Source organism: Mustela lutreola, chromosome 1 (genome assembly GCF_030435805.1).
Source record: "Mustela lutreola isolate mMusLut2 chromosome 1, mMusLut2.pri, whole genome shotgun sequence".
Lineage (NCBI taxonomy): Eukaryota > Metazoa > Chordata > Mammalia > Carnivora > Mustelidae > Mustela > Mustela lutreola.
The window spans coordinates 119,249,109-119,268,409 of NC_081290.1; the positions used below are offsets into that span (position 1 = coordinate 119,249,109).

A 19,301-nucleotide genomic window follows, 5' to 3' on the forward strand; every position below is an offset into this window, starting at 1 on the left:
TTCCTGTGGGACTGAGACTACCGGGAGGCTAGTTAGTTATTACTCCTTTGCTTACTGATTTGGGGGCTGAACCTAAGTGATGCCATTTGGAGCCTGTGGTTTTCTTTTTAACAAATGAAATATTCAGAAATCAAAGTAGTTTCATTTAGGTGGCAAAACAGTGGATGAGTATTTTCTTCTCTCTCTCTCTCTCTTTTTAAGATTTAATTTTTTTAAAAGATTTTATTTATTTATTCGACAGACAGAGATCACAAGTAGGCAGAGAGGCAGGCAGAGAGAGAGAGAGAGAGAGGAGGAAGCAGGCTCCCTGCTAAGCAGAGAGCCCGATGTGGGGCTCGATCCCAGGACCCTGGGATCATGACCTGAGCTGAAGGCAGAGGCTTTAACCCACTAAGCCACCCAGGCGCCCCTAAGATTTAATTTTTAAGTAATCTCTACACCCAATGTGGGGCCAGAACTCAGAACCTGGAGATCAAGAGTTGCCTCTTCTTCTCTTCCCACCTACCAAGTAGAAGGGAGCTTTAAGGGGATACAGAAAAGGAAGGATTGTAAAGGTAGAGAGGGAGTGGAAAAAAGGAGATTATTAGCCCCCCCACCCCCCAAAAATCCATTGTTTTACACAAGGTCGCCCTCTAAAGGGAAAGGAGGGCAGTTTGTTGGTAAATTTCCTAGTGCTGACCCAGGACATTCCCCTGTGGAAGGGTTGAAAGTTACCTATCTGTAGGGTTAAAACTGCAGTTAGGATAGGTATTAAGTTTTGGTTTACTGACTTGGGACTTTACTCTAACTCATGCCATTGGGCACTATGGTTTTCTTTTTAATACATGTCAAATATTTAAATATTTCATTTATTTGAATTATAATTTAAATGTCCCATTTTAGGGGCACCTGGGTGTCTCTGTGTTAGGCCTCTGCCTTCGGCTCAGGTCATGATCTTAGGGTCCTGGGATGGAGCCCCATAACAGGCTCTCTGCTCAGCGGGGAGCCTGTTTCCCCCTCTCTCTCTGCCTGCCTCTCTGCCTACTTGTGATCTCTACCTGTCAAATAAACAAATAAAAAATCTTTAAAAAGGTAAATAAATGTACCATTTTAAAATACAATCAAAGTTGTACCTTAAGGAGGGCTGAAATTTTTCTATCTCTTGATCTGAACAGAGGTTATCTGGGTGTATGTATAACAAAAAATCATTGCATTATGTATTTATGATTAATGTAATATATGCTTATTTATACATGTGTGTGCATAACTTTACTAATAGAGTTTTAAAATTGTAAACCATAACACATTATCTAAAGTACCCTGGAGAAATGAGATTGACTCTAACTTTACATTTACCTCTTAAATTTTATCAGTACAACACAGTGTAATATTCCTGTTTTTTTAAAAAAGGTTTTATTTATTTATTTGACAGATAGAGATCACAAGTAGGCAGAGCAGCAGGCAGAGAGAGAGAGAGAGAGAGAGGAGGAAGCAGGCTCCCTGCTGAGCAGAGAGCCCGATGTGGGGCTCAATCCCAGAACCCTGAGATCATGACCTGAGCCGAAGGCTAAGGCTTAACCCACTGAGCCACCCAGGTGCCCCAAGACAAAAGGTTTTTTAGCATTCCTCTTTTATCAAAGCTTCTTTACCAGAAAACCCTCTTCTCTGGATATAGTACCCTGCTATCTTGATGGACAACTTGGAAGGCAGTGACAACAGGACAGTAACTAAGCCTTTGACGCATATGATTCTTAATAATTGCAGTAGATATAAAGAGAGTAAACACAGATGGAGACCAAAAGAAAACTCCTATCTGAAAACACAAGACACAGGGGCTCTAATCATAGCAGCACTTGTCATTTTCACAGTACTTTCTATTTGCAAATTCTTCACAATCAGAATGTTTGGTACCAAGATGACCGTCATTTGATTCACAAAAAGTAGAAATGCTTGGGGCACCTGGGTGGCTCAGTGGGTTAAAGCCTCTGCCTTCAGCTCAGGTCATGATCCCAGGGTCCTGGGATTGAGCCCCACATGGAGCCCTGCAGCGGACTCTCCGCTCAGCAGGGAGCCTGCTTCCCGCCACCCCCGCTGCCTCTCTCTGGGCCTACTTGCAATCTCTGTCTGTCAAATAAATAAAAATCTTAAAAAAAAAAAAAAAGTAGAGATGCAATGAGGCAAAATACTTGTCAGAAATTAACAATTGAGGGGCGCCTGGGTGGCTCAGTGGGTTAAAGCCTCTGCCTTCGGCTCAGGTCATGATCTCATGGTCCTGGGATTGAGCCCCAACCCACATCAGGCTCTCTGCTCAGCAGGGAGCCTGCCTCCTCCTCTCTCTCTGCCTGCCTCTCTGCCTGCTTGTGATCTCTCTCTGTCAAATAAATAAATAAAATCTTTAAAAAAAAAAAATTAACAATTGAAGCCAAAGCTAGAACACATGAGTTTTTTGAAACATAATCCTGAGATTCAGATGTACTAGCTCTTCTGAGTGTCTTTAAAAGGCTGGGTCTCAAGAATGTCAGAGTTCTTTAAAAAAGCCTTTTTATTTAAGGTTCCAGGCTTTGGATGTCCATTATAATTTTTTAATCATTACTAGAGAAAGTATATCTGATATCTCAGTTTATGGGTAGCAATCTCTTCCAAAGGCCACTTATCTGGAGATATTTCCAGGTGAATAGTTATATTCTAATGCAAACAAAATGTAAACTTCAGGAACTGTTTTCGTGTACAGCATAATTTATTTTCTTTGACCTGGAACAGCGCCCATTTGGAGATGCAATGTGTCGCCATAAAATGAGAAGTAGCAAATCTTTCCCACTGTACCTGTGGCCTGGTTTCCGGTGTAGACATTAAGACTTCTTTCACTGTGAGCTTTTAAAGCAAGTCATTTACTTCCCCATATTTCTCATTCGTCATGATTATCACACAAATGTTTGAAAATATTAATTAGTAATATTGTTTGACGACTCTAAATATGTCAAGGCCAATTTTCCTCTCTGATTACTTTCTGGCTTTATTGAGATATTATTGATACATAACCCAAGCAAATTTAAGGTACACAATGTGATGATTTTTTTTTTAGAATAACAAAAAACACATATGTATTTTTTTAAGATTTTTAAAAAGATTTTATTTATTTATTTGACAGAGAGAGACCACAAGTAGGCAGAGAGGCAGGCAGAGAGAGAGAGAGGAGGGGAAGCAGGCTCCCTGCTGAGCAGAGAGCTAGATGTGGGGCTCCATCCCAGGACCCTGAGATCATGACCTGAGCTGAAGGCAGAAGATTAACCTACTGAGCCACCCAGGCGCCCTGTTTTTAAAGATTCTATCCATTTATCTGACAGACAGAGATCATAAGAAGACACAGAGGCACTCAGGGGTGGGGGGAAGCAGGTTCCCTGCTGAGCAGAGAGCCTGATGTGGCACTGGATCCCAGGACCCTCAGATCATGATCTGAGCCTTAGGCAGAGGCTTAACCTGCTGAGCCACCCAGGTGCTCCAACAAAAAATATTTTACTAAAACATAAGACTTAAATAGAGGTTGGGGTGCCTCGGTGTCTTGGCTGTTGAGCCTCTGCCTTTGGCTCTGGTCATGATCCCAGGTCTGGGGATGGAGCCCTGCATCAGATTCCCTGCTTGTTGGGAAGCCTGCTTCTCCTTCCCCACTTCCACTGCTTGTGTTCCCTCTCTTGCTGTGTCTCTCTCTGTCAAATAAATAAATAAAATCTCTTTTTTTTTAAAGATTTTATTTATTTATTTGTGAGAGAGAGAGCGAGAGCGAGCACAGGCAGACAGAGTGGAAGGCAGAGTCAAAGGGAGAGGGAGAAGCAGGCTCCTTGCGGAGCAAGGAGCCTGATGTGGGACTCGATCCCAGGACGCTGGGATCATGACCTGAGCCGAAGGCAGCTGCTTAACCAACTGAGCCACCCAGGCGTCCCTAAAATCTTTTTTTTAAAACATTTTATTTATTTATTTGACAGATAGAGATCACAAGTAGGCTGAGAGGCAGAGAGAGAGGAGGAAGCAGGCTCCCCGCTGAGCAGAGAGCCTCACTTGTGGCTCCATCCCAGGACTTTGGGATCATGACCAGAGCCGGAGGCAGAGGTTTCAACCTACTGAGCCACCCCGGTGCCCCAATAAATAAAATCTTAAAAAAAAAAAAAAAAAAAAGACTTACTGAAGTTTCCAGACAAGCCATATGACATCATCACAATCTTTTTCTTGAAGGAAGGATTCTACACTTCACTCTCTCTCTGTGTCAAATAAATTAAACAAAACAAAACAAAAACCTTTAAAAGGTGGGGAGATGGAGCCCATAAAATTAGAATAAAACTATCTCTCCCACTCAAAAAAAATAATAAAGAAAAACACCCACACCCCTGTAGCTAACCCTGATGACTCCCTTGACTTACAGTGCTTTTTTGCTTTTTCTTTCTATCTTTTTTTTTTTAAAGATTTTATTTATTTATTTGACAGACAGAGACCACAAGTAGGCAGAGAGGCAGGCAGAGAGAGGAGGAAGCAGGCTCCCTGCTGAACAGAGAGCCCGTTGTGGGGCTTGATCCCAGGACCCCAGGATCATGACCTGAGCCAAAGGTAGAGGCCTTAACCCACTGAGCCACACAGGCACCCCTCACAGTGCTTTATACTTAAACCGGGATGGGGGAAAGGAATACAGGCAGAGGGGGGCCAATGCTTTTAAACGTTTCACGACAATCCGGGTGATACTTCTAGCCTCAGCTCTTGCTTTGTGACAGTGAATCAGGACAAGACACATATTTGCTAATGTGCATTTAATCACCAAAGGACTGAAGATGTCTGGTCTTTTATTCTGTAATGTTTCTAAAACTGTGTCCATAAAAAAGGAAGAAGTCTTGGCAGAACAGGAGAAGTGAGGCACACTTGATATCAGATGGATTCTGAATATTATTCATAGCATATAGCCTGGTCTATGCTCTGGCTGTTTCTACGGCTTGAGCTTCCTCGGTCTTCCCTGCTGTGCTCCATCATTTGCTAATGAATCATCTGGATTGGGAGCATTTTTAACAAAGCCTGAATGGACAGCAGAACAGTGCAGATCTGCAGTGCTGGGGACTACTTACCTTTCGAAATATCTAAACCTATTCTTCCCAACTTGTCTACATTAGGGTGATAAATTTCGGTCACGAAATGTACATTAGGAGCTTCTTTGGGTATTCTTCTGGAAGGAATGGCTCAAGTTTAAAAGTCCCTTCCTCAAAAGTGGAATCCCGAGGGCCGCTATGAAAATGACGGGTGTTGCTTTCTTCTGGTTCTACTTTAATTCCAGGAACTGGTTCTGCCACCAGATGCTGAGTTTCCTTGATAATTCTGAGGGACAGCCTGGCCATCTGGTCAGATCCTGAGTTCAGCCTCTGGTCTCAACAAAGTGATGAATATATAGATAGATAGACAGATACGTATTTATCTATCTATCTATATCTTATATTTATAAATACAAATTTATGGGGCGCCTGGGTGGCTCAGTGGGTTAAAGCCTCTGCCTTTGGCTCAGGTCGTGATCCCAGGGTCCTGGGATCGAGCCCCGCATCGGGCTCTCTGCTCAGCGGGGAGCCTGCATCTCCCTCCTCTACCTGCCTCTGCCTACTTGTGATCTCTCACTCTGTCAAATAAATAAATAAAATCTTAATAAATAAATAAATAAATAATTTATATTTATAAAGATATAAATTTATATTATGTAACCTTATTTATAAATCAATTATTTTTATAAATAAGGTTAGATAATACTTCCATACCTTCATATAATAACCATTTGTGTGGTGTGTGGTCTTCAATTTCCTTTTAAAATAAAGGCATGGGGGCACCTGGGTGGCTCAGTCATTAAGCACCTGTCTTTGGCTCAGGTCATGATCCCAGGGTTCTGGGATTGAGCCCCGCATCGGGCTTCCTGCCTGGTGGGAAGCCTGCTTCTCCCTCTCCCAGCCCCCCTGCTTTTGTTCCTGCTCTCGCTGTCTCTTTCTCTGTGTCAAATAAATAAATAAAATCTTTAAAAAAATAAAATAAGGGCGACTGGGTGGCTCAGTAGGTTGGGCGGCTGCCTTCAGCTCAGGTCATGATCCCAGAGTCCTGGAATCGAGTTCCGCATCGGGCTCCCTGCTCCACGGGGAGTCTGCTTTTCACTCTGACCTTCTCCTCTCTCATGCTCTCTCTCACTGTCTCTCTCTCAAATAAATAAATAAAATCTTTAAATAAAATAAAATAAAGTCATTACTTAATATGTGCAGAACTATACAATTATATAATTTAAAATATCTTTTCACTGGGGTGCCTGGGTGACTCAGCCAGTTAGGTGTCTGCCTTCGGCTCAGGTCACAATCTCATGGGTCCTGAGCTAGAACTTTGAACCTTGAGCCTTAGCCTTGGGCTCCCTGCTCAGAGGGGCTATCTGCTTCTCCCTCTCCATCTGCCCCTCCCCCTGCTCCTTTTCTCTCTTGCTCACTCCCTCTCTCTCAAATAAATAAGTAAAATCTTTAAAATATCTTTTCACCACATGAATAGTTAAAATATAATTTGATATCTGTAATTCTAATAAGGAAATATAAGGTCATATATTTTTATAGACTTAGCACTGAAAAAAATTCAGTTGCTCTCTTCCCTAATAGTCTGTCATTTGACATTTTTAAAAAAGATTTTATTTATTTATTTGACAGACAGAGATCACAAGTAGGCAGAGAAGCAGGCAGAGCGAGAGGAGGAAGCAGGCTCCCTGGTGAGCAGAGAGCCTGACAGGGGGCTCAATCCCAGGACCCTGAGATCATGACCTGAGCTTTAACCCACTGAGCCACCCAGGTGCCCCTGTCATTTGACATTTGGGAACAGTCTGCCATTTTCCCCAAAAAGATAACTTTTGTTTTCAGGGGATGGAAGTTCCCTCATTGCTATCCTGTTACCTCCAAAGTCATGAACCTCAAACTTCACTCACAATACTATCTGCGGTTGTTTGTGAAAGGTAACAATACGCCACCCCAAAATACACCTGTAGGAGTTTGGGACATGTCACTCCAAAATATGCCACTTCAGCATCATGATTCTTTTGGGCTGGAGGCACTTGAAGACAGCAAATGCAGAGAAATACAGATAAAGACTTTTTCTCAACTCTTATCTGCCTAAAGGCAGGCTCCAAATGGGACTCAATTGCTATAAATCTCTTTTTGGGAGTTTCATCACCCAGGGAGGATGGACTGTGCTCACAGGAGAGGGAGACTAAAAGTTGACCCCATATCCAGACATACTTTGCCACAAATAACCATACTTTCCCCCTTCTTCTCCTTCTCCTCCTCCTCCTCCTTCTTCTTTTTTAGATTTTATTGATTTATTTGACAGAGAGAGACACAGTGAAAGAGGGAACACAAGCGGTGAGGGGGAGGGAGGCTGAGGGAGTGGGAGAGAGAGAAGCAGGCTTCCCACCTGGCTGGATGCAGGGCTCAATCCCAGGACCCTGGGATCATGACCGGAGCCGAAGGCAGATGCTTAATGACTGAGCCACCCAGGCACCCCTGTACCATCCATCCTCTAAAGGCCTGCTCATCGTTGCTAAATAAATATAATTTTCTCTTTCCTCTAAAGTCTCCATCGCCCTTCCTCTTTCCCTATTAAAATGGTAGGTAAGCCTAAATGCTAAAGCTACCTTTATGACTTACTCATTTTTCTCTGGAATCGCCCAAGTGTACGTGAGATATGCAGGTTAACAACCTTCTGTTTGTCTTTCTCTTGTTAATGGTCTCTCTTATACAGTGGTCTCAGCTAAGAATCTAGAAGGGTAGGGGGGGAATTAATTTTCCTCCCCTATACTTGTTACAATGCAGATTCCTGGCCCAACTCCCCAAAGGGTCTCATTTAGTAAGTGTGGGTGCGACCCAGGAATATGCATTCTTAAAACATCCTGAGAGATTCTGATGCAGGTTGTCCTTAGACTACCCTTTTCCAAACCCAACCTTTGGTTTTTATTGGAGGGCCTGCATCCTTAATTAATTAGTCACCACCTATGCATGATAAGTAAAATTAGCCAAAGACATACACAAACACACTCGTATTTGAGCAAAGTTTACACTGATAAAGCCCTAAGATTGGGGCTGAGCAGAATGCAGAACACATGTAGGAGAATCCCATGCTTCTGAGCCCTTGTTCTAATCAAATGCAAAGCAATGCTTTTGGGCTACATGATCCTCTTCTCTCTCAGTGTAGCACTGAAGCAAGAGAAGGCAATACAATTCCTCATTTGCAAATGTTTCATTACACAAGGAACAATGGTTTAGTAGAATTAAAAAAAAAGATTCATAAAAGATTCAATGATTCTTAGAATTCTTTTTTCTTTCTTTCTTTTTTTTAAAGATTTTATTAATTTGTTTGAGGGAGAGAGGGGAATCAAGCACCAGAAAGAAAGAGAGAGCACCAGGGGGAGGAGAGGCAGAGGGAGAAGGAGAAGGAGAAGGAGAAGCAGACTCCCTGCTGAGTAGCTCCCCCCCCCCACCCCCCAAACATGGGGCTGGAGCCCAGGATGCTGAGATCATGACCTGAGCCAAAGGCAGATGCTTAACCTACTGAGCCACACAGGCGTTCCAGATTCTTAGAATTCTTAAAAAAAGTTTCTAAAAACTTAATGTTGTCTGGGTGGCAGGAAACCAGTAAAGGCCGATATTTGATTTTCTGACCCCCAGTATCTACTGTTCTACTGGTATTTGGGCTTTACAGGGGTGCCTCAGGAATGGGAAGCTCAGAAAGTCCTGAAGCAGCTACATTGTACCTCTCATGGCCCTCTAGAATTCTCTATTGCAGAAGAACTTCAGTCTAAATTTATTGGCCTCATTTTTGCCCTGTTCCCACTGCAAGTATTTGAAGACAGTTTTGTTTTCTATTCCAAATCTTCATCTCCCAAGATAATTTCCAGTCTCCTTCAATTGTTCTTCATTTTTCCTATCTTCAACCCTTTACACTTACTGCCCGCTTTTTAATACTTTACCAAGTTCCATTTCTATATGCCTCATAGAATAGAAGATAAGGCAGAAAGATTGGTGAGCAGACATCTTAAATGTAGTTATTGATTTGCTGCAGCCATCTTAGAGAAAGTACGGGGAAAGAAATGAGTTTCTCCTAATTTATGCAAATCTCATCATTCCTTAATTATCCATTCATTCAATAATTGTATGTCAAGTACCTATTCTGTGCAAAGCATTGGGCGGGTGTCAGAGATTACAAAATAAACAAACAAACAGAAGACAGAAGGAACTCCACTTGGGAAAGCAGGTAAGAAACAATGATAACAACAACAAAAGAAACAATGATAACAGAATAAAGAGGGCTGGAAAAAGGGCAAGTTTAAAAACTAAGAGAGAACCTCTTAACCTGGAATGTTAGGAAGTGTGAGAGTCAGGGAAGTTTTCCAGGAAAGATGACATTGAGAATATCCTTGTCTAAATTGGCTTAGCACACAAGTCATGCTCAGAAGTATATAAAGCCTGCTCTCATAGATGGGCTTAAATCACACCCATGCAAATGAAAGAAAGAAGTCTGAACAGGCCTGAGCACTGTTGTGAAATTATATTTATCATATTTAACATTGGCAGAGAGAGAGTTAGGGAAAGTCCAAGACTCAAAGTTGTTCACTCACAATATCAGATGGTGGAGGGCAATATAAAAGATATAACAGGACTCCCGCTGTGGGCAACACAAAACCAGTTCAATTTACTTTAAATTAGGAGGAGGATTAATTGGCTTAATACCTGCAAATTTAAGGAATAAACTTCAGGAAAGGCTTTATCCAGGCACTCAAATGATGTCCTCAGGATGTACTGTCTCATTAATCTCTAGGCTCCACTTCTTTTTTTCAGTGGCTTTGTGCTCAGGCAGCCCTGTGTTGACTTCAAATATCATTTCAGTTTTACAATCTCAAGAGAAAGAGTTTAGCATAATGCTAGGATTGACACCCCCCCCCCCCCCCCCCCCGTCTCAGCTGGGATTGTAGGCACACCTCTGAAAAAATCATTGTGGTCAGGAGAAATTGTTATGCTTTGAAGGCTGGCCTGGATAACGTTCCCACTTCTGGAACCCGGGATTAGATTTACCTTTATCTAAACTGTATAGTGTAATACTTGGAAGAAGTAGTTTCTTCAGGGAAATAAAATGAGATGCTTTCAGCAGAACTAGGACTAGACACTGGCCATTCAAAACCAAACACACAAAAATCCGGTCGTCCAAATCATAGGGATGAAGAGAAAATACATTCACATTTTTGGTTTATAGTCCATCGAGCTGTTCAATTCAGGATTTATTGACTTCTGAGCACGAGGTGCTATAAAATATGCTAAAACAAGCCAGACACAGCCCCTACCGTTTGGGAGAAATTGCCTAGAACTTTGCTCTCAAACTTGAGTATGCATAAGATCTCTTGAGGAACTTGTTTAAAATGCAAGATCTGGGCCCCCTTCCAGACTTATTAAATGAATTTCCAGTATTGGGGTCTAAGAATCAACACTGTTTTAAAGCAGGTGATTCTAATAGAAGCCATCCCTGCATAACACTTTAAGAAACAGGTGTCTATGGGGCTCCTGGGTGGCTCAGTGGGTTAAGCCTCTGCCTTTGGCTCAGGTCATGATCTCAGGGTCCTGGGATTGAGCCTCACATTGGGCTCTCTGCTCAATGGGGAGCCTGCTTCCCCCTCCCCCTCTGCCTACCTCTCTGCCTACTTGTGGTCTCTGTCAAATAAATAACTAAAATCTTAAAAAAAAAAAAGATGTCTAGATGGCATTAATATACACACACAAAAATAATTATGCAAGGCAGAAGTAGTTGAGAGTTTCAACTTGCGTGTTTTAAGAGTTCAGAGTAAACTTTCTTGATCAAAACTCTTCAAAGTGTAGGGATAGAGGGTACATACCTCCATATCTTCAAAGCCATCTATGAAAAACCCACAGTGAATATCATTCTCAATGGAGAAAAACTGAGACCCTTTCCACTAAGGTCAGGAACATGGCAGGGATGTCCATTATCACCACCGCTATTTAACATAGTACTGGAAGTCCTGGCCTCAGCAATCAGACAACAAAAAGAAATTAAAGACATTCAAATTAGCAAAGAAGTCAAACTATCACTCTTTGCAGATGATATGATACTTTATGTGGAAAACCCAAAAGACTCTGCTCCAAATCTGCTAGAACTTGTACAGGAATTCAGTTAAATGTCAGGATATAAAATCAATGCACAGAAGTCAGTTGCATTTCTATACACCAACAGCAAGACGGAAGAAAGAGAAATTAAGGAGTCAATCCCATTTACAATTGCACCCCAAACCACAAGATACCTAGGAATAAACCTACCCAAAGAAGCAAAGAATCTGTACTCTGAAAACTATAAAGTACTCATGAAAGAAATTGAGGAAGACACAAAGAAATGGAAGAATGTTCCATACTCATGGATTGGAAGAACAAATATTGTGAAAATGTCTATGCTACCTAAAGCAATCTACACATTTAATGCAATACCTATCAAAATACCACCCATTTTTTTCAAAGAAATTGAACAAATAATCTTAAAATTGATATGGAACCAGAAAAGACCTCAAATAGCCAGAGGAATGTTGGAAAAGAAAGCCAAATTTGGTGGCATCACAATTCCAGACTTCAAACTCTATTAGAAAGCTGTCATTATCAAAACAGTATGGTCTGGCACAAAAACAGACACATAGATCAATGGAACAGAATAGAGAGCCTGTGGGGTTATGGACATTGGGGAGGGTATGTGCTATGGTGAGTGCTGTGAAGTGTGTAAACCTGGTGATTCACAGACCTGTACCCCGGGGATAAAAATATATGTTTATAAAAAATTAAAAAAATTAAAAATTAAAAATTAAATTAAAAAAAAAAAAAGAATAGAGAGCCCAGAAATAGACACTCAACTCTATGGCCAACTAATCTTCGACAAAGCAGGAAAGAAAGTTCAATGGAAAAAAGACAGTCTCTTCAACAAACGGTGTTGAGAAAATTGGACAGCCACATGCAGAGAAATGAAACTGGACTATTTCCTTATACCACACATAGAAATAGACTCAAAATGGATGAAGGACCTCAATGTGAGAAAGGAATCCATCAGAGCCCAGATATGGACCCTCAACTCTATGGTCAAATAATCTTTGACAAAACAGGAAAAAATATACAGTGGAAAAAAAGACAGTCTTTTCAATAAATTGTGCTGAGAAAACTGGACAACTATATGTAGAAGAATGAAACTCGACCATTCTCTTACACCGTACACAAAGATAAACTCAAAATGGATAAAAGACCTCAACGTGAGACAGGAATCCATCAGAATCCTAGAGGAGAACATAGGCAGTTACCTCTTCGATATCAGCCACAGCAACTTCTTTCAAGATACGTCTCCAAACGCAAAGGAAACAAAAGCAAAAATGAACTTTTGGGACTTCGTCAGAATCAAAAGCTTCTGCACAGCAAAGGAAAAAGTCAACAAAACAAAGAGGCATCCCATGGAATGGGAGAAGATATTTTCAAATGACAGTACAGACAAGAGGTTGATATCTAGGATCTATAAAGAACTCCTCAAACTCAACACACACAACACAGACAATCATATAAAAAAATGGGCAGAAGATATGGACAAACACTTCTCCAATGAAGACATACAAATGGCCATCAGACACATGAAAAGATGTTCATCATCACTAGCCATCAGGGAGATTCAAACTAAAACCACATTGAGATACCACCTTACACCAGTTAGAATGGCCAAAATTAGCAAGACAGGAAACAACATGTGTTGGAGAGGATGTGGAGAAAGGGGAACCCTCTTCCACTGTTGGTGGGCATGCACGTTGGTGCAGCCACTTTGGAAAACAGTGTGGAGATTCCTCAAGAAATTAAAAATAGAGCTTCCCTATGACCCTGCAATTGCACTACTGAGTATTTACCCCAAAGATACAGATGTAGTGAAAAGAAGGGCCATCTGTACCCCAATGTTTATAGCAGCAATGGCCATGGTTGCCAAACTGTGGAAAGAACCAAGATGCCCTTCAACAGATGAATGGATAAAGAAGATGTGGTCCATATACACTATGGAGTATTATGCCTCCATCAGAAAGGATGAATACCCAACTTTTGTAGCAACATGGACAGGACTGGAAGAGATTATGCTGAATGAAATAAGTCAAGCAGAGAGAGTCAATTATCATCTGGTTTCACTTATTTGTGGAGCATAACAAATAGCATGGAGGACAAGGGGAGATGGAGAGGAGAAGGGAGTTGAGGGAAATTAGAAGGGGAGGTGAACCACGAGAGACTATGGACTCTAAAAACAATCTGAGGGTTTTGAAGGGGTGGGGTTGGGAGGTTGGGGGAACCAGGTGGTGGGTATTAGAGGGGGCACGGGTTGCATGGAGCACTGGGTGTGGTGCAAAAAACAATGAATACTGTTACACTGAAAAGAAATAAAAAATTAAAAAAAAGAAAGAAAGAAAGGAATCCATCAAAATCCTTGAGAAGAACACAGGCAGCAACCTCTTCCACCTCAGCTGCAGCAACTTCTTCCTAGAAACATCGCCAAAGGCAAGGGATGCAAGGGCAAAAATGAACTATTGGGATTTCATCAAGATCAAAAGCTTTTGCACAGCGAAGGAAACAGTCAACAAAGCCAAAAAGACAACTGACAGAATGGGAAAAGATATTTGCAAATGACATATCAGGTAAATGGCTAGTATCCAAAATCTATGAAGAACTTAACAAACTCAACACCCAAAGAACAAATAATCCAATCAAGAAATGGGCAGAGGACATGAACAGACGTTTCTACAAAGAAGACATCCAGATGGCCAAAAGATGCATGAAAACGTGCTCCACATCACTCAGTATCAGGGAAATACAAATCAAAACCACAATGAGATACCACCTCACACCAGTCAGAATGGCTAAAATTAACAAGTCAGGAAATGACAGATGCTGGTGAGGATGCAGAGAAAGCAGACCCCTCCTACACTATTGGTGGGAATGCAGGCCGTTGAAACTACTGTGGAAAACAGCATGAAGGTTCCTCAAAAAGTTGAAAATAGAGCTACTTTATGACCCAGCAATTGCACTACTGGGTATTTACCTGAATTACCAAATGTAGTGATCTGAAGGGGCACGTGCACCCGAATGTTTATAGCAGCAATGTCCACAATAGCCAAACTATGGGAAGAACCTAGATGTCCATAAACAGAGGAATGGATAAAGAAGATATGATATGTGTGTGTGTGTGTGTGTGTGTGTGTGTGTGTGTGTGTGTGTATACTATGCAGCCATCAAAAGAAATGAAATCTTGCCTTTTGCAACAACATGGATGGAACTAGAGGATATTATGCTGAGTGAAATAAGTCAATCAGAGAAAGATTATAATCATATGATCTCCCTGATACGAAGAATTTGAGAGGCAACTTGAGGGGTTTGGGGGTAGAGAAGGAAAAAATGAAACAAGATGGGATTGGGAGGAAGACAAACCATAAGAGACTCTTAATCTCACAAAACAAATGAGGGTTGCTGGGACTAGGGGGGTAGGGAGAGGGTGGTTGGGTTATGGACATTGGGGAGGGTATGTACTTAATATCTATAAAAAACAAAAAAATAAAAAACCACTGTAAAAGACAAGTGCTATGGGGGCTCCTGGCTGGGGGAAAAAAAAAAAAAAGGTTTAGAGCAAGCAGGACTTAGTTTCTGCTACAAGAGATTAATGAAGACTTGGTGGACATGGAGATATATATTCACGGTTTCAATAGCAGATGAAAGAGCAGAATATCTGAAGTAAAAGAAATAGTGTGAGCCAAAGCACAGACTCTTAAGATGCCCAGGAATAATAAGAATTGCATTCTTGGTCAGGTGCCTGGTTGGTTAAATTGGAAGAGCATGTAACTCTTGATCTCGAGGTGAAGTTCAAATCCCATGCTGAATATAGAGATTATTAAAAATAAATAAACTTAGAAAAAAAAAGAATTGCATTCTTGGTAATAAGGCTTTAAAAATAACTTAATGCCACTGGACTGTACATTGAAAAATGACTAAATGGGGGCTCCTGGGTTGCTCAATTGGTTATGCATCTGCCTTTGGCTTTGGTCATGACCTCAGGGTCCTTGGATGGAGCCCTGAAGCAGGCTCCTTGCTCAGTGGGGAGTCTGCTTCTCCCTCTGCCTCTGCTGCTCCCCTGCTTATACTCTCTCATGCTCTCGCTCTCTGTGTCAAATAAATAAATAAAATCTTTTTTAAAATGATTAAGTGGCAAATTTTTTTATGTATGTTTTACCAGGTTTTGTTTTTGTTTTTGTTTTTTAAAGTTAAGATGAACTGGTGGAGGAATTCTGCCTGTATTGCAGAAAGCTGGCCTGAGTCTGGAAATCCCTGATAGTCGGAAACCTCTCAACACTTAAAATATGGCAAAGGGGGCACCTGGGTGGCTCAGTGGGTTAAGCCTCTGCCTTCAGCTTGGGTCATGACCTCAGGGTCCTGGAATCAAGCCCCACACTGGGCACTCTGCTCAGCAGGAAGCCTGCTTCTCCTGCCCACCCCCTCCTGCCTCTCTGCCTATTTGTGATCTCTGTCCGTCAAATAAATAAATAAAATCTTAAAAAAATATATGGCAAAGGATCTGGGTCATGGTCTTTTTAAAAAATATTTTACTTATTTATTTGACAGACAGAGATCACAAGCGGGCAGAGAGGCAGGCAGAGAGAGAGGAGGAAGCAGGCTCCCTACCGAGAGGAAAGCCTGACGTGCGGCTTGATCCCAGAACCCGGAGATGATGACCTGAGCTGAAGGCAGAGGCTTTAACCCACTGAGCCACCCAGGCGCCCCAGGGTCATGGTCTTTATCAGCAGGAACCATGCACAAATATTTGCTCACTTTGGCACAGTCATCAGAAATGACATGGAGCCCTGGCCGATTGGGCAGGATTCTCCTGTAGTGCCAGGGACTTGAACAACTTCCCGCAGGGCTCTCAGGGCAGAAGCTGGGCAGCCAGGGAGGTGAAAAGGTACATGAGGGCTCAGGGGAGCAGAGACCTTACCCCCTGAATTGGAAGTATTTTTATCCCTTCAGCACTGATATGACTGTATGGGTATAAAATAGCTGAACACCCGTAACAGTTGTGGGGGTTGTGGGCACTGTGTTAGTAGAGCACTGACTCAGCCGAGGGAAAGGTATAAAGAAGGCTAGATTTGTTTTTTCCTATCACCTCTCACAGAATTTATCTCCTCCATTAAACACGCACCTTTCCTCCTCTCCAAACTTCCTGCCTTCCAGCTATCTCATATACACACCTGGAGGATCCAGTTCCAACGAGTATACTCTGATTTCCTTCAACAGCATAAGCGGAATGTGTTCCGAGTTTTTCCCAAGCTGGTCCTCCAGTATTTCCTTTACATACCCACCCAAGCTTGTTCCCTTATATCAGCTTACATGACAACCCGCCGAAGAAATTGACCTGATAAATTAATAAGAAGATGATCCGCACTTTTAGTAAAGACATACGGAGGCACCTGTGGTCCAGAGTGGTGAGCAAATCCCTGTAGCTCTAATTTTCACGAGAAGGTTGCTGGAGGAGGAGCCTTTTTTTGAGACTCATGTCTGACATCTCTCAGATGATGCCTTGAGGACCTCTACTCACGGATGACATTTGGTACAGCTACCCCTCAAACACTTGTGCCTGAAGGAGGCAGGATGACTAAGTAAAATAACATCCACCAAGAATCTCAAAACCCCCAATAATTAACAGCCTCACTTTGCTAACATGATCTCAAACGTGTCCGGGTGTGCTCTTCTCAAAACCCTTTTCCTTCCCACAAACTTTCCCGGGGAGCCTGAAACAATGGGATTAAAAAGATGAAGTGATTAGATGAAGTGAGGTATTCTGAATTGGATCCTGGAGCAGAAAAAGGATATTAAGGGTTGCCTGGGTGGCTCAGTTGTTAGGCGTCTGCCTTCGCCTTGGTCGTGATCCCGGGATCCTGGGATCGAGCCTGGCATTGGGCTTCCTGCTTCATGGGAAGCCTGCTTCTCCCTCTCCCACTCCCCCTTCTTGTGCTCCCTTTCTGGCTGTGTCTCTGTCAAATAAGTAAATAAAATCTGTTTTGTTTTTTCTTTTTAAAGAAAAATGATGGGGTGCTCAGTGGATTGGGCCGGTGCCTTCGGCTTGGGTCATGATCTCAGGGTCCTGGGATTGAGCCCTGCATGGGGCTCTCTGCTCAGCAGGAAGTCTGCTTTCCCCCCCACCCTCTCTGCCTGACTCTCTGCCTACTTGTGATTTCTGTCTCTGTCAAATAAATAAATAAAATCTTAAAAAAAAAAAAAAGAAAAAAGATATTAATGGGAAAACTAACAAAACCCAAATGGAGTCTGTAGTTAATAGTGTTGTTCCAGTGTTAATTTCTTAGCTTGGGCAAACATAACACCACGGTTATACAAGATACTAGCATTGGGGAAAGCTGGGCCAAGTGTATACAGGAACCATCTGGGCTATCTTTGTATCTTTCTGTAGATGTAAAATGACCCCATAATAAAAAATTTATTTTTAAGAAAGGTGAAGAAAGATGAGAATCTAAACCATAATTAGCCTCTATTCCAGGAATGTCTATATTCCGTTTTATGCCACTCTTGGTATAAAATCTTCCTCCAGCTCATTCACACCAAACATTCCAGTGTTTTAGCAACATTGCGTCATATATAATCATTAAAAACAGGGTAGAAAAAGTAATCCAAAAAACAGACAAGTAATCATTAACAACACTTTAGGGAAAACATGCTTATGTTGATCTAGACTACAGGTATGAGGGAAAAAAATATCCCCAAGAATTGCTTTTGTAAAAACTTGAGGATTTAATCAAACCGTCACTGGAGGTACCTTGGAGAATAAGTCTGGGAAAAGGCAGGGAGACTTATGTTTTTGATTCTATGTATTTTTTGTATTGTATGACTTTTTTTTTTAAACAGTGAGAATGAATTATTTTTACCATTTAAAAAACAAATGTATATAGTTTTAAAGATTTTATTCTTAATTAATCTCTACACCCAACATGGGGCTTAAACCTCCAACCCTGAGATTAAGAGTCACATGCTCTCCCCACTGAGCCAGCAAGCCACCCCAACAAATATGTGTGTGTGTGTGTGTGTGTGTGTGTGTGTGTGTGTGTGTGTAATAAATCCTCTCAACACTTAAAATATGGCAAAGGGGGCACCTGGGTGGCTCAGTGGGTTAAGCCTCTGCCTTCATCTTGGGTCATGATCTCAGGGTCCTGGGATCAAGCAAATCAGTTACTTTTAAAGCCTTATTACCAAGAATGCAATTCTTTTTTTTTCTAAGTTTATTTATTTTTAATAATCTCTATATTCAGCATGGGATTTGAACTTCGACCTCGAGATCAAGAGTCACATGCTCTTCCAATTTAACCAACCAGGCACCTGACCAAGAATGCAATTCTTATTATTCCTGGGCATCTTAAGGGTCTGTGCTTTGGCTCACACTATTTCTTTTACTTCAAATACTCTGCTCTTTCATCTGCTATTGAAACCCTGAATATATATCTCCATGTCCACCAAGTCTTCATTAATCTCTTGTAGCAGAAGCTAAGCCCTGCTTGCTTATACACACACACACACACAAACACGCACACACACACACACACACACATATATATATATGTATTTTTTTAAGATTTTATTTATTCATTTGACAGACAGAGATCACAAATAGTCAGAGAGGCAGGCAGAGAGAGAGAGAAGAGGAAGCAGGCTTCCCGTTGAGCAGAGAACCGATGTGGGGCTCAATCCCAGGACCCTGGGACCATGACCTGAGCTGAAGGCAGAGGCTTTAACCCACTGAGCCACCCAGGTGCCCCACAAATATATATATTTTAAGAGCAGTTTATATACCATGAGGAAAAAATAGCTATGTTTGAAATGGAACACCAGAATCATTATAATTATAAAATAAAAGAAAGAAAAAGAGGGAAGTAAGATGGGAGGAAATATGTGTAAATGTTCATAATGCTTATATATGATGGTAAGATGAATTTTTTTATCTTCTGCATTTTATATTCTCTGTAGTCAACATGCAGTTTTTCTTTATTAGGAAAAATAAAAGTAAAAATTACAACCTCTACATACATGTTGTTATCAAAATTTTTTGCACAAATATTATGACATATATCCCTATGTGGTTCTTTAAACTTGAAGAAATTATGAATTTTAGAACCTGTATCATAAACTATTTTCAGAAAAAACTACATTAAGAGAAATAGGCTTTGAGAACTTGGCCAC

At 41.5% G+C, this 19,301-nt stretch overlaps 1 pseudogene; it reads right to left on the reverse strand.

Annotated features, from left to right (window-relative positions):
• Positions 1-4,805: 4,805 nt before the first annotated feature.
• LOC131824694 (ubiquitin-conjugating enzyme E2 N-like) lies at positions 4,806-5,348 on the reverse strand (annotated as a pseudogene).
• Positions 5,349-19,301: the final 13,953 nt, after the last annotated feature.